Source organism: Gracilinanus agilis, chromosome 2 (genome assembly GCF_016433145.1).
Source record: "Gracilinanus agilis isolate LMUSP501 chromosome 2, AgileGrace, whole genome shotgun sequence".
In the NCBI taxonomy this organism is placed as follows: domain Eukaryota; kingdom Metazoa; phylum Chordata; class Mammalia; order Didelphimorphia; family Didelphidae; genus Gracilinanus; species Gracilinanus agilis.
In genome coordinates, this window is record NC_058131.1 from 557,551,328 (window position 1) to 557,563,107 (window position 11,780).

Consider the following 11,780-nt stretch of genomic DNA (forward strand, 5'->3'; position numbering starts at 1 on the left):
ACTGACTCAAATGCCATGTCTTACATGTCCCCAACCATCTGCTTCTGTCCCTATATCACCACATCCTTGAGGTCTAATTTGCATAATGTTGAGAATTCCTAAATTTACTTCTTAGTGTTTGGTTTATAGGAAATAAATCTAAAGAGTATCAAGGAGGCATCCTGAACTCACTCTGTACCATGGTGGAACTAGAATTTTGGTAAGACATTTTAAAGAGACTTTGGGAATCCAAGGGTTCTCTAATCTTTGTTTCTTTCTCAGTTTTTGCCAGAATGCTATGTACATAGTAGGTTTTTTGACCAATTTTTGCTCATTTTAATTGAATTCAGGTCAATCCCAGGTCAATGATGATCATGCTCTAAAATGAAAGTGAAGCTGGGGCTTGAATAGAGCATGTACAGAAATGCTCTAACTCTTTTCTATCAACTATATGTGCTACCTAGATTCTCAGAGCTATCTGAGCATGAAGAAAGAAATCCTTCATTGACCACAACATAATGTCAAGTCTTGGAGGTGGCTTTCAAAGTTTTGGAGGTTGAAAGAACCTTGATTAGCTTGGTTCAAACTTCATAGAGTGGTACTAAATTGGGGAAGATAATCACAGACAAGAGGAGGAGCCAAAGTCCTGACCTGCCTAGTCAGAAGACATGGATGTTGGGGAGTCAGAATAGAACCAAGATAAAATGTAAGAATGCTTTTTCTTCAGTCTCTTAGACTGCTTTCCATTACAATGATCTTTAAGTCTCAAGATTTTAAGTCTTCCAGGAGAGCACAAGAATAGCTATAGTTAAGATACTGAAAGCCATTTTGAATCTTCTTGCCAATGAGTATTTATGAGTGTTTTGTATTTAACATTTCTTTTATGTGTAGGAAAAAATACCTCCTCTATACTTGATTCATATTGTCCATTGAATACCTTTCAATCCATCCCTTTTGATTCTAGATATAAGCTAAAACCTTAAGCAAAAATTTTGCAGGATGACAAGATGGGGCTCATAAAGAGGCAGAGTGTAAGTATATGAATGTGACTCCTTTTCTGGGTGATCAGCCTCACTCAAAACTGAGCCATGTCTAAACCAAATGCACTGTTGCAGAGGAGAAGAACTCCTTAGTGGAGAGAGTGATATATGTGCCTCAGCTTGCTGGATCCTGCAGTAGTTTATATTTTAGATGAATATTAATTTAAAGACTGGACATGTTTAGCCTGTAGTCTTAGGGGATGGGGAATGTAGTTATCATCTTAAATTGTTTGAAGGACTCTCATCTGAAAAAGTGATTAGATGCCCACTTTGTCAAGAGTGTTCAAAGACTTGCAATGCACTTTACATACTTTATCTTATTTGATTCCCAACAACAAACCTGGGAAGTAGGTATTATATTATAAGTAAGGAAATAGTGTCAGACAGGATGAGTACCTTGCCCAGAATCCCATAACTCAGAAATATATGAGGTCAAATTCCAACTCAAATCTCCCTGACTACAGGTTCAACATTATCTCCTTCAGGAGCCAATTTAGCTCATTATCAACAATGAAAGCAAACCAAGAGTAAGATGGATTAACAAAAAATGTAATGTCTTCCCCATTATTGAGCTAAGTAAAAGAATATCTTTTTAAAACATCAAAACTAAGGAGTTAGAGAAAATCTGGCTAGGGATGAAATTCTTAATCTGTGCAGTCGTATCAGGCCTATTTGTTATTGTTCCTTTAGATTTTTCCTCTCTCAGTACAAAAATACTAGCTGATGATTGTGGATGTTCCTGACTGGAATCTTCTCTCACTTCTCTCCCTCTTTTCCTCTCATTCTGTGTTCCCCACCACTTCTCTATAAGCACATAACAATTTACTGAATGAATTTTTGCGGATTTCTTTATTTCCTCTTTCCTCTCCTACTGCCTCAAAACGCAATCGACTAGTCTTAGAACAAAGAAGATACACAAGCATTTCTCTGAATAGGTAGCGTGGCCGAGCGGTCTAAGGCGCTGGATTTAGGCTCCAGTCTCTTCGGGGGCGTGGGTTCGAATCCCACCGCTGCCAGTATCTGTTTTGGTTTCAGGTTCCTAATTCGATACTTTAAATTCGTAGGATTTAATGGTGAGTAAAAATACAATTCTTTCTGAGGATGGAGAAGAACTCCAAAGAACTCTAGAAAAACGAAAATACTCTCTATAATGTGAGTGTTACAGTTGTTACGAGGTTAATATTAGAAAATTAAACTATAGGCTAGTGTAGAATGAGGGGAGGGCCCAGCTGAGGCTACTGTATACAATATGAAATAGTTAAAATCAGTTGTGATTTCATTCCATTTAATGGGAAACCCTGGATTGTAGAAGGAGTAAGAATTCAAGCAGAAGCAGAGAAATTGAGTGTTAGATGTTGCTGAAGGTTGAGATATGCAGCTCCAGAAGGGCTGAAGGTGCTGGGCAGGGAGAATAGTCTCATGATTGTAAAATCTAGGCATTTTAAGGATAATTGTAGCAATGCAACTTCCTTGGCAGATGGGGGCAGCACAGTTTTCACTTCCACTAACACACAGTGCTGGGAAGAAAGTGAAAGGGGAAGATTAAGACAAGATGGTAAGGTTGATAGTGTCATATTCAAACTCTGGGAGTTGTGAGTCTCACCTTGATTGACAGGTGAAGACAGTTGGAGACATCAGAATGTTCCCAGATGCTGTGAGGACAAGAGGAAAGGCAGTTGGCCAGAGGATAAAAATACCCTGAGAGCCATCTGACAAGGACCCTTGGCTTTGACCCTTAGCCTGGAACCCTCAGCATTGGACATTGATCTCTGAGCTTGGAGCATTGACCTGTGGATCTCTGACCGTGGGTCCTCTGATTCTCTCTGAATTCCCCCAGATATTTAGACATCTGAACCATCATTAGGTATCCGGGCCTGGGTAGGAACCTGGAAGAGGGAAGGAGAAGAAGCAGAGGGAGGTAAGGGAGGTATTTCCTGATGGCTGTAGGACTGACATAACAACTGGCAATAAGAAGCTGAGAGAGATCATCGATATCTGTATCAACCAAGCAGATTGCCTTCTCTGGTTTGGCTGTGGCCAAGCTGAGCCAGAGGAGGTGAAAAACAACAGCTCCAGCATTACTGAACAGCCTACAGTCCTGAGGGATTAGTGATCATAGCCATTAGTGACAGGGTCTCCTATCCCCAATCCATTCCTGTTTATTCCTTTCCCTTATTAACATCTATAGATAAAGTTTATTAAGTACCTTCCTGAGTAGTTATCACATCACAACTCTTGGGGGAGGGAGCAACGCAGTCAGATGAAAACGTTATCCAAAGCTAATAGAGCCCAATATTAATAATCAATCCAACCCCAGGTGGAACCTGAAAGGGTTACCCATCCACCTGACCTTTAGGGATCCTGCCTAGGCACCATTATCAAGATGGGTCTATTATTATAACATCCAGCTGAGTGACAGGACTCGGGTGTCCTTGCACCAGCTATCAAGGGAATCCAAAGCACAGCTTCCCTGATTAATATACCCTATAATAATATAATAGTAGAAAAAATACTTTCTTTATAACAATAACCAGATGGCTTGGGGGTATTGGCCTCATAAGAAGTGTATTTGATCTGTTAAGAGCTGACTTTTTAAATTGCTTAAGAAAGCTTGTACTCAGTCCCCAGTCAAGACAGTTCAGCCCCAGGGCTGGAAGGTCATATCTGTTTGGATTAATATCCCCAAAGCTAGTGCTGTTGGAAAGTGATGGTTTGTCCAGCATCTCCAAAGTGTGTTTGTTTTCTTTTGGGGATTCTAGTGGTGACAATGAATCTGAAAGGGACTGGGTAGAGCTAGGAAACCAATAGAATGTCAAAGATTAATTCCTCTTTGAGAGATCCTAAGGAATTCTTTTTCCTTTATATTTTCCTCTATCAGTTCATGGGCTTCTATGAGTGGTTTTCATCGATTTTTTTTGCTTGGAGTGAAATGAAAGTTGTCTTAATCACATGCATTGCTCCTTGAAGTATGGAAACCTGTTAACCAAAACTTTAAATTTGAAATACATTTGGTCAAAGTCCCTTCTCTCAGAGAAAGAGTGAACATAGAAATGGAAAAGCCAAAAGTATCTTGTCAATCCACAGTTGTAGCCAAGAAGCACCAAAGGAACTGATGAATTTGAATATCCATCCTTATCTAGCTTACTCATGGTTGATATATTCAATTATACCTAGGATCTGATTATCTTTATTTGGAAAATAAGCCAGCTCCCTTTATATAGGATCTAAAAGCAGTATACATTTGAAAATTTAAAGACCATAAAGTTTGGTCTACACTGCCAAAAGCTAATTAACTCCTGGTTGTATCTCACACATGCTGTCATGTGATGGAAATAAGAACAAGGAATCTAAATTAGTATATGAAATGTTGGTACTTTCCCCTTCAGGCAAATTTTGACTATCAGATGATGGCAAACCTATATTTCTCAGGGTGCCACACATCAGGTATAATCCCTTCAGACCAGGATTTCATATCCCAAAAGACATGGGCATGGGCAATATTTAATCCTTTGAAAGAGTTGGGAATTCATCAGCAATTACAAGGAAGAGGAGAACACAGGGAGGACCATATGGAGAAAAAGACTAGATACAGTATCTGGGTTGGAGAAGACCTGAGCTACTGGCAATAGAGAGCTTTGTTTGAAGAAGTTGATATAAAAATTTACAGCCGGTTGAGTAGTAACTTTATTCAAATTAATAATTACCAAAGTTTAATTACAGAGGAGGATAAAATTAAGTTTTTAAATTAAAATAGCAAAGAGCCTTGAGTCATGGAGCCAGAAGGGAATTGAAATGCATTTTAACTTCTAGGAGGGCTGGTATTCAATCCAAGAGGAATTGAGTTAGCAGAATTGGCTAGATTGTTAATGTATATCAAGTGGGGTTAGAACCTGGGGAAAGCTACAGTTTTAATAGGATGAAAGTGGGATGCTTGTAAAGGGTAAAAATTATGGTTGGGCTGAATATTCAAGAAGGGTGGTTACCAGGAATGAATATATATCAATTCCAAATGATTTTTTTAGCAATTTATAAAAATTGTAATTATAAAATACAGGAAGAGTGAAAGTAGAGAAATGAGAAGAGGGCAGAGTAAGAGATCTAGCTTAACCAGCTAGACTATATGCTCAAACCCTGGCATTACTCTGGCAGGGCTCCAGAGGCCACAGCTGGAGAGCCTAAAGGTCAGTTAAGAAGGATTTTAGCCTTAGGGCTTCCTCCCAGTCAAGGGGCCCTTCCTGAGGCTAGTACCTCCAGGGAAGCTAAGGAAGAGAGTCAGCATTTTTCCCTCATTCATGTGATAGTTCTAAGGAAAAATATAAAGCAGTCCAAGGTCCTCAGGCAGAGCTCCTTCATGTCCAGTTCAAAGAGGGAAAAAAAAAGAGTTTTCCAGGAAGTTCTTGCAATTTATATAGACCATTAATTTCATCACTTCCTGTGCCTTCTTCCTTTTTTACATGTACCAATTACAACAAAAGCTTTGCTTAGGACTGCCCAGAGGGCAGTCAGTAGATTCTGATTCATCACCCACCCTACACTTGAGTCACGGACCTCCCCAACTTGAGGATTAAGTGGGGTGTTTACACTTTTGTTGATTAAATCTAAAAATGTCTTAAAATGGGCAGGGTAGAGTTAATCCCATCTTCACACACAACCATCCAAGAATTACAAACTGTATAGCTAATAGCTGTCAAAACTTTCTAATTGCATGTTGGAACCTAAATGAGAAGGCAAATCTTCTTCATATTAGGCTTAGGAAGAAGGGATTGGGAATGTATTCCTTTGGGAAGAGGAGTCACTGATCAATATTTATTGTGTTTATTGTATGCCAGACATTGTGTTAAGTGTTGGGGATATCCACCCCCAAAAAAGTATAAGACCATCTCTGCCATTAAGGAGCTTGAAATCTAATGGGGAAAACAATGAATGAAAAAATATACACACATATAAAGAAACTATATGCATGAAAAAGAAGAAATAAGAGAGGGAAATTGGAAAAAGCTTCTTGTAGAAGTTGGGATTTTAGCTAGAACTTAAAAGAAGTCAGGGAACAAAGGAGATAAGGATGAGGAAGGAGAGAATTCCAAGCATAGAGGACAGTCATAGAAATTGAATGGAGATGGGAGATAAAATCTCTTGTTTCTGAAAGAGCAAGGAATCCAGCATCACTGGATCAAAGTATGAATTGGGGAGTAAAGTGTAAGGAGACCAGAAAGGTAGGAGGGGGCTAGATTGTAAAGGACTTTGAATACCAAGCAAGATTTTGCATTTGATCCTGGAGGCTATAGAGAGAGGTGGCATTATTAGAGTAGATCTTAAAGGAAATCACTTTGGTGGCTTAATGGAGGATGAATATTGGAGTGGGGAGAGATTTGAGGCAGGCAGACACCAAACACCCCCACCACCTCCAGCAGTCAGTTTATATATATCAGACTCATATTTGGTTCAAAAGGTTTTTTTTTTTAAATGTATTTGTTTGTTCATTTTTATGTTTGTTTATTTTGCCAATGTATCTTGGCTTCCACTCAAGCCAGTTAAACATATGCTGGGAAAGGTAGAGACCTTCTATAGATAAAACAGTCAAGAAACTGACAACTATGAAGAACCAACTTAAAGCAATAAACCCACTGTGGTTGAGCAAAGATCTGCTGGAGGAGCTGAGAGAGGTACCAGGAGGAAGAAGGGACTATGAGAAAGGATTTCTGGAACTAAAGATCACATGTGCCAACTTCATTATTTCACATGGCACCGGGGCTCTTTGATCCAGGAAGAGCTGTAACCTCAACTTAGGTAAAATACTGTGTGAGCTATCAGTCACAAAGTGCTCAAGATTTCTCAACAGTTCAGTGAAGCACAGTCCAAAAAGCTGCTCTGCTAAGTGACAAGAAGGAACTGTGTATTTGGAAATTTAACTTTTCTAGAGAAATCATGCTTTATTTTTGGATTCTGATCCAAGAAATGTAACCTTTAGGGTCTAATAAGGTTGGATGAGGTAATGGTTTGAACTTCTTAAAGAAAATAATATTAGCAGGTATTAAAACAAGGACTCCTCTATGCAACCCTGTTTTCTACACTAAAATTTATTCTTCCCAGCGGAAATTCAGCTTATAGTATCCAAATGTAATATTCTCTTGTATTTTTGTCCCCATACCATGAGCACCTAAAAAGACAATCATACTGCCACACAATTTGTAGGGATACTGGAAGTATTCCTCTTGAGCTTTTTTTTTTTTTTTTAAACCCTTGTACTTCAGGTGTATTGTCTCATAGGTGGAAAGATTGGTAAGGGTGGGCAATGGGGGTCAAGTGACTTGCCCAGGGTCACACAGCTGGGAAGTGGCTGAGGCCGGGTTTGAACCTAGGACCTCCTGTCTCTAGGTCTGACTCTCACCCCACTGAGCTACCCAGCTGCCCCTCCCTCTGAACTTTTAAAAATGCATCCTTTTTGCTTGTCCTTCTCAGGTCCAATTATTTTGTATCTTTCAAGACTATCCTTATTTTCCATAATGGTGCTCTCTTTCCCTCCTCACTTTTATTTCTTCTTCCTTATACAGAGTGAATATTCATCTACATCTACTTTTTCTCGACATACTGCTACAGAACATACTTCAACTTCTTTTTACACCCTCTTCACCTATAAAGAGTGTGTTTAACTTCAGCAAGGAGTCTAAATACTATTGGAATCTCACTCCCCACTGCATCTGATGTTCTGCTACTGTGATTTAAAGTATCTATTAGTTTTGGTCACTCTAGCCCACTTAGAATCCTCAGATGATTAAGAGCATCCCTTTAAACTAAAAAATAATCAGAAAAGGGTATGTGGTAGGAATGAATTGGACACAGGAGTGAAGAGAAAGAAAGGAGGTAGGAAGAAATTTGGGTAGAAAAACTAATACACTCGGGTTTTCTAGGTAGGTCCATTCAAAGATTTTCCAGGAAATGTGAAGGTAGCAGAGAGAATAAGGGTCAGAAAGACTGAGAGGTTGGAGCTTCGGGAATTGCAAAAGAAATTGAGTTTGGAGGGAGAAATGAAATCAGACACCTCTTGAGTGTCTAGAATGGCAAACATTCAGGCGATGTCTAGAGGAAGTAGAAAATGCGCATATTGTATTCTCTGCCCGAGGATCCTAAGTTAAATAATTTACTTGGATGAGAAAAAAAAAATTCTTGGAAAGGTTTAGCATAGACGAGTCTCGTACCTTTGAAAAAGGATATATAGCCCTTTGGTACTGAGCACCCTTCGATAGCTCAGTTGGTAGAGTGGAGGACTGTAGAGGTCAATCTCCAAAGAGATCCTTAGGTCGCTGGTTCAACTCCGGCTTGAAGGAAAATCTCTTCCATTTTGGATCAATTACTGCCAACAGGAAATCTCTTCAGGATGTATTGTAAATTAATTATTACTGAAGTCGAATGAAATGCACTCTTACTCGGACTGGACTTCTAAGCAAGAGTCAAAAAGTTCAACTTCTTTCCAAAAAGTTGGAAAGGAACCTGAAACCAGGTAGTCTCTTCCATGACCTTGTGGAGAAAAATAATAGAATAGCACCAAATCCCTTCTTCATTTGACTAATACAATTTGGTAGAGTAGAATAGTATTAAACTGGATATAAATTGATTATCAGCCTTGATCAATGTATAAATGGTTGATTGGAGGAATGGTCAGAGTCAGCGTGGTGATATCCTTGCTATACTGATCCCACTACACCACATTTGTTCATAGTATATGAATACATATGTTGAATTCTAGCCAGTAAATTTTAAGAAGGGCATTGAAAGGATGGAGTGGGTCAAGAGAACTCCCAAGATAGTGAGAGCAGTGAAGGCTGAGTCTCAGAAAAACGGATTGAAGAATGTTGAGCCAGGAGAAGGTCAGCTCTAGGTGATAACCCTAGCCCTTCCCACACGTAGAGAAGATGACCTAAATTTCTGCTTCAATGAGACCTGCTAGCCTCTGCATTACACCTTAAAATCTTCCAGCTTCATTTGGGTCACCCAAGTCTGTTCACTTAACACTCAGCCTTCATTCTTATCTCTCTTCTATTTCCCTCCAGGCACAGGACTTGTAGTATCTCTACTAAATCGAATGTGTTCTCAGGCTTCTTTTCATAAGTCTCTATAAAAAGTTCTGTCCTTCCTAAAATTCGGAATCTAAGCATCCCCGGAGTCTCAAACTCTACAATGTATTACTTTCCAGGTGGGCTATCGAAGGTCAAGGAGAAAAGTGAGTTAACGAAAGAGGAGCTAGCAAGTAGAGATGTATAGGTAACGACTTCAAGATATGAAGAGAGAAGTGGAACACTGAGAAGCAGATAATGGAGAAGGCTGGTGGTACATTCATGTCAACAACGACTGATTCTTGAGAGAACACTATCAGTCGAGTAGTGGGGGGCCAGAGATAGTCTGCTAGATATTAAAAAAAAAAAGTCAGGAAAGAAATGGAGGAATCCACTGTAGAATTTCCCAAGATATTTAATATTGAAGTAGCAACTAGATAGATGATGGTACAAAGGTCAAGGGATAGGGTATTTTTAAAAATAGGTTCGGACTGGTTGGCAGACAGACAGAGGAGAGACAGATATATAGACAGATAAAGATCAAGGAAAGGAAAGGGAATGGAATTACAGACTCAGGTAGAGTGATGACTTCCTTCGTGAGGAGTCCCTAAATCACTTCTGTGGCTAAAGGGAAGGAGGGAAGGGGTAGAAAGTGATTGTTTAATAATACCAAAAAAAATTTTGCGTGTGTAATGGCATGATAAGGATTCACACTATATTGCTTCATTTTTCTTCGGGAAATAGTTAAGCCAGGGCAGTCTCTGAACGTTATACCATGTTCCTCAAAACAGCATATCCTCCCTGAATTGAACCCCAAGAAATGTTCCCAGAACTCATATCAGCAAAACCGAAAACAAAGCCAAATCTTAGTATAGTTATTAAAAACATAGACAACGAGCCAGCAGGGAAAGGAGCCAAGAGGGTCCAAAAAAGTCCAAGAACAGAAAATGTGAGATTCCAACCGAAAAAAAGTGCTCGTCTATTTTTCCATTTATTGTATGTAACAGTGTAAGCATCTGTGCACTGTATATATCCAGCCTGTGCGCCATAGCAGGAAGTCTGATTGATGTTCCCAAACTGGAAATTCTACTTGATTTAGTTATTGTAATCAAGGTAAGCATTGGAAGAAAAGACAAGGGCTCATCCGGGATTTGAACCCGGGACCTCTCGCACCCAAAGCGAGAATCATACCCCTAGACCAACGAGCCACAAGAGTAGTAAGCAAGTATCTTCCCCTAAGTATTTTAGAAAGGTGTATCCTATTTTGTTTTCTGAGGGAGAATCCTTGCTTTGAAGAGTCACCAAGTTTAGCAAGAATTCCCCAAACTATTCTTTTCTCCTACATTTTCATTATTCTTCCTCCACTTTACACTCACTTTTCCATACCTCCATGGAAAGCATGGAATCCCTGCAAAGATACATGGACAGCCTCACCCAGAATTCCAGGGGACCCCCCTGGAGAACTTTGGGTGAGGGGGCAGTTGAGAGGAGTTGGCAGTTTTTTGGTGGAGTTGAAGTGAGCAGACACTCTGCTTACTACTCCAGACTTGAGGATCACTTGAGTGGCCATTGTGGCATAAACCATTATGGTTTCTACATAAGGGTTAGCCTGTTCAATAGGGTTGATCTTTATCAACTTCAATACAATAAATATAGAGTGATTAGAGAGTAAAATATTCATTAATAGCAAGAGAGCCAGTTTTAGTTAAGTGCCTTCATCCCCTCTTGTGGGGAGGAAGGGCAGCTTCAACCTAATAGTTCAGGGTCACCTTTCCTTATCCAAAACCCTTCATTAACTCCTTTAGTTTTCCTTTTTACTTCATAATATAACCTTTACCTTCAAATCTGTGCCTGGAAATTATTTGGGGGAATACTCACAACTCAAATCTGTTCATCTAGTTTGAATCCTGTCTGCTGCCAGTTTTAAGAAGATCATTTGTCTCTGCCCTCATCAGTTAGATAGCTAGCTTCTACTTATTCCTCTATCAGACCTGTGAGGAATATAAATTAAAGAAAGGAACATCATTGGGGTTTCATCCATAACAGAAACTTACCAGAAGAATCTTATCCAGTCTCCATCTTCCAACTGAAAACAGCTACTGTTTAGGGGGGAGGGGTTTGAGATCCAGGAGTATCTAACCCCCTCCTTTTCTCACTGAAGCCTGTCAATCTGTGACTCTTGACTTGAAGGTCTATTTGGCCCTGACACATTTATCTGCTTCTCCAAAATATCTGTTATTATCATCATAACACCTATCATGGGAACCAGAGCCTGCTGCCATCTTCCAGGGCTCCTGTTCTACCTTAGAACTGATACTGATTCTAAGATGGAAAGTAAGGGTTTTTGCTATTGTTGTTGCTTAAGAGTGTTCAGTAGTTCTCAATCCTTCATGACCCCATTTAGGGCTTGCTTGGCAAAGATACTGGACTGATTTGATTTGCCATTTCTTTCTCCAGCTCATTTTACAGATGAGGAAGCTGAGGTAAACAGGGTCAAGTGGGTTGCCCAGGGTCACGCAGCTAATAAATGTCTGAGACCAGATTTAAACTCCAGAAAATGAGTCAGGCCCAGCTCTCTAGCCACTGTGCCACCTAGCTGCCCTACCTAGAAATAATTCGAAACCTTGAAAGAATTCCTGAAACTTCCCTCTCCCTCCCCTCCCATATCCAAACCAGAGTTAAGTATTTCAATATCTTTGCAATGCTATTT

General features: G+C 39.7%; 3 non-coding genes across 3 annotated transcripts; 2 read left to right on the forward strand and 1 right to left on the reverse strand.

The window, feature by feature from the left end:
- Positions 1 to 1,953: 1,953 nt before the first annotated feature.
- TRNAL-UAG lies at positions 1,954 to 2,035 on the forward strand. Its single transcript has one exon. It is a non-coding gene; the product is annotated as a tRNA-Leu (tRNA).
- A 6,218-nt stretch (positions 2,036 to 8,253) lies between these two features.
- TRNAY-GUA lies at positions 8,254 to 8,344 on the forward strand. Its single transcript is given in 2 exon segments — positions 8,254 to 8,290; positions 8,309 to 8,344. It is a non-coding gene; the product is annotated as a tRNA-Tyr (tRNA).
- Positions 8,345 to 10,206: 1,862 nt separating this feature from the next.
- TRNAP-UGG lies at positions 10,207 to 10,278 on the reverse strand. The gene has a single exon. It is a non-coding gene; the product is annotated as a tRNA-Pro (tRNA).
- Between the last annotated feature and the right edge of the window lie 1,502 nt (positions 10,279 to 11,780).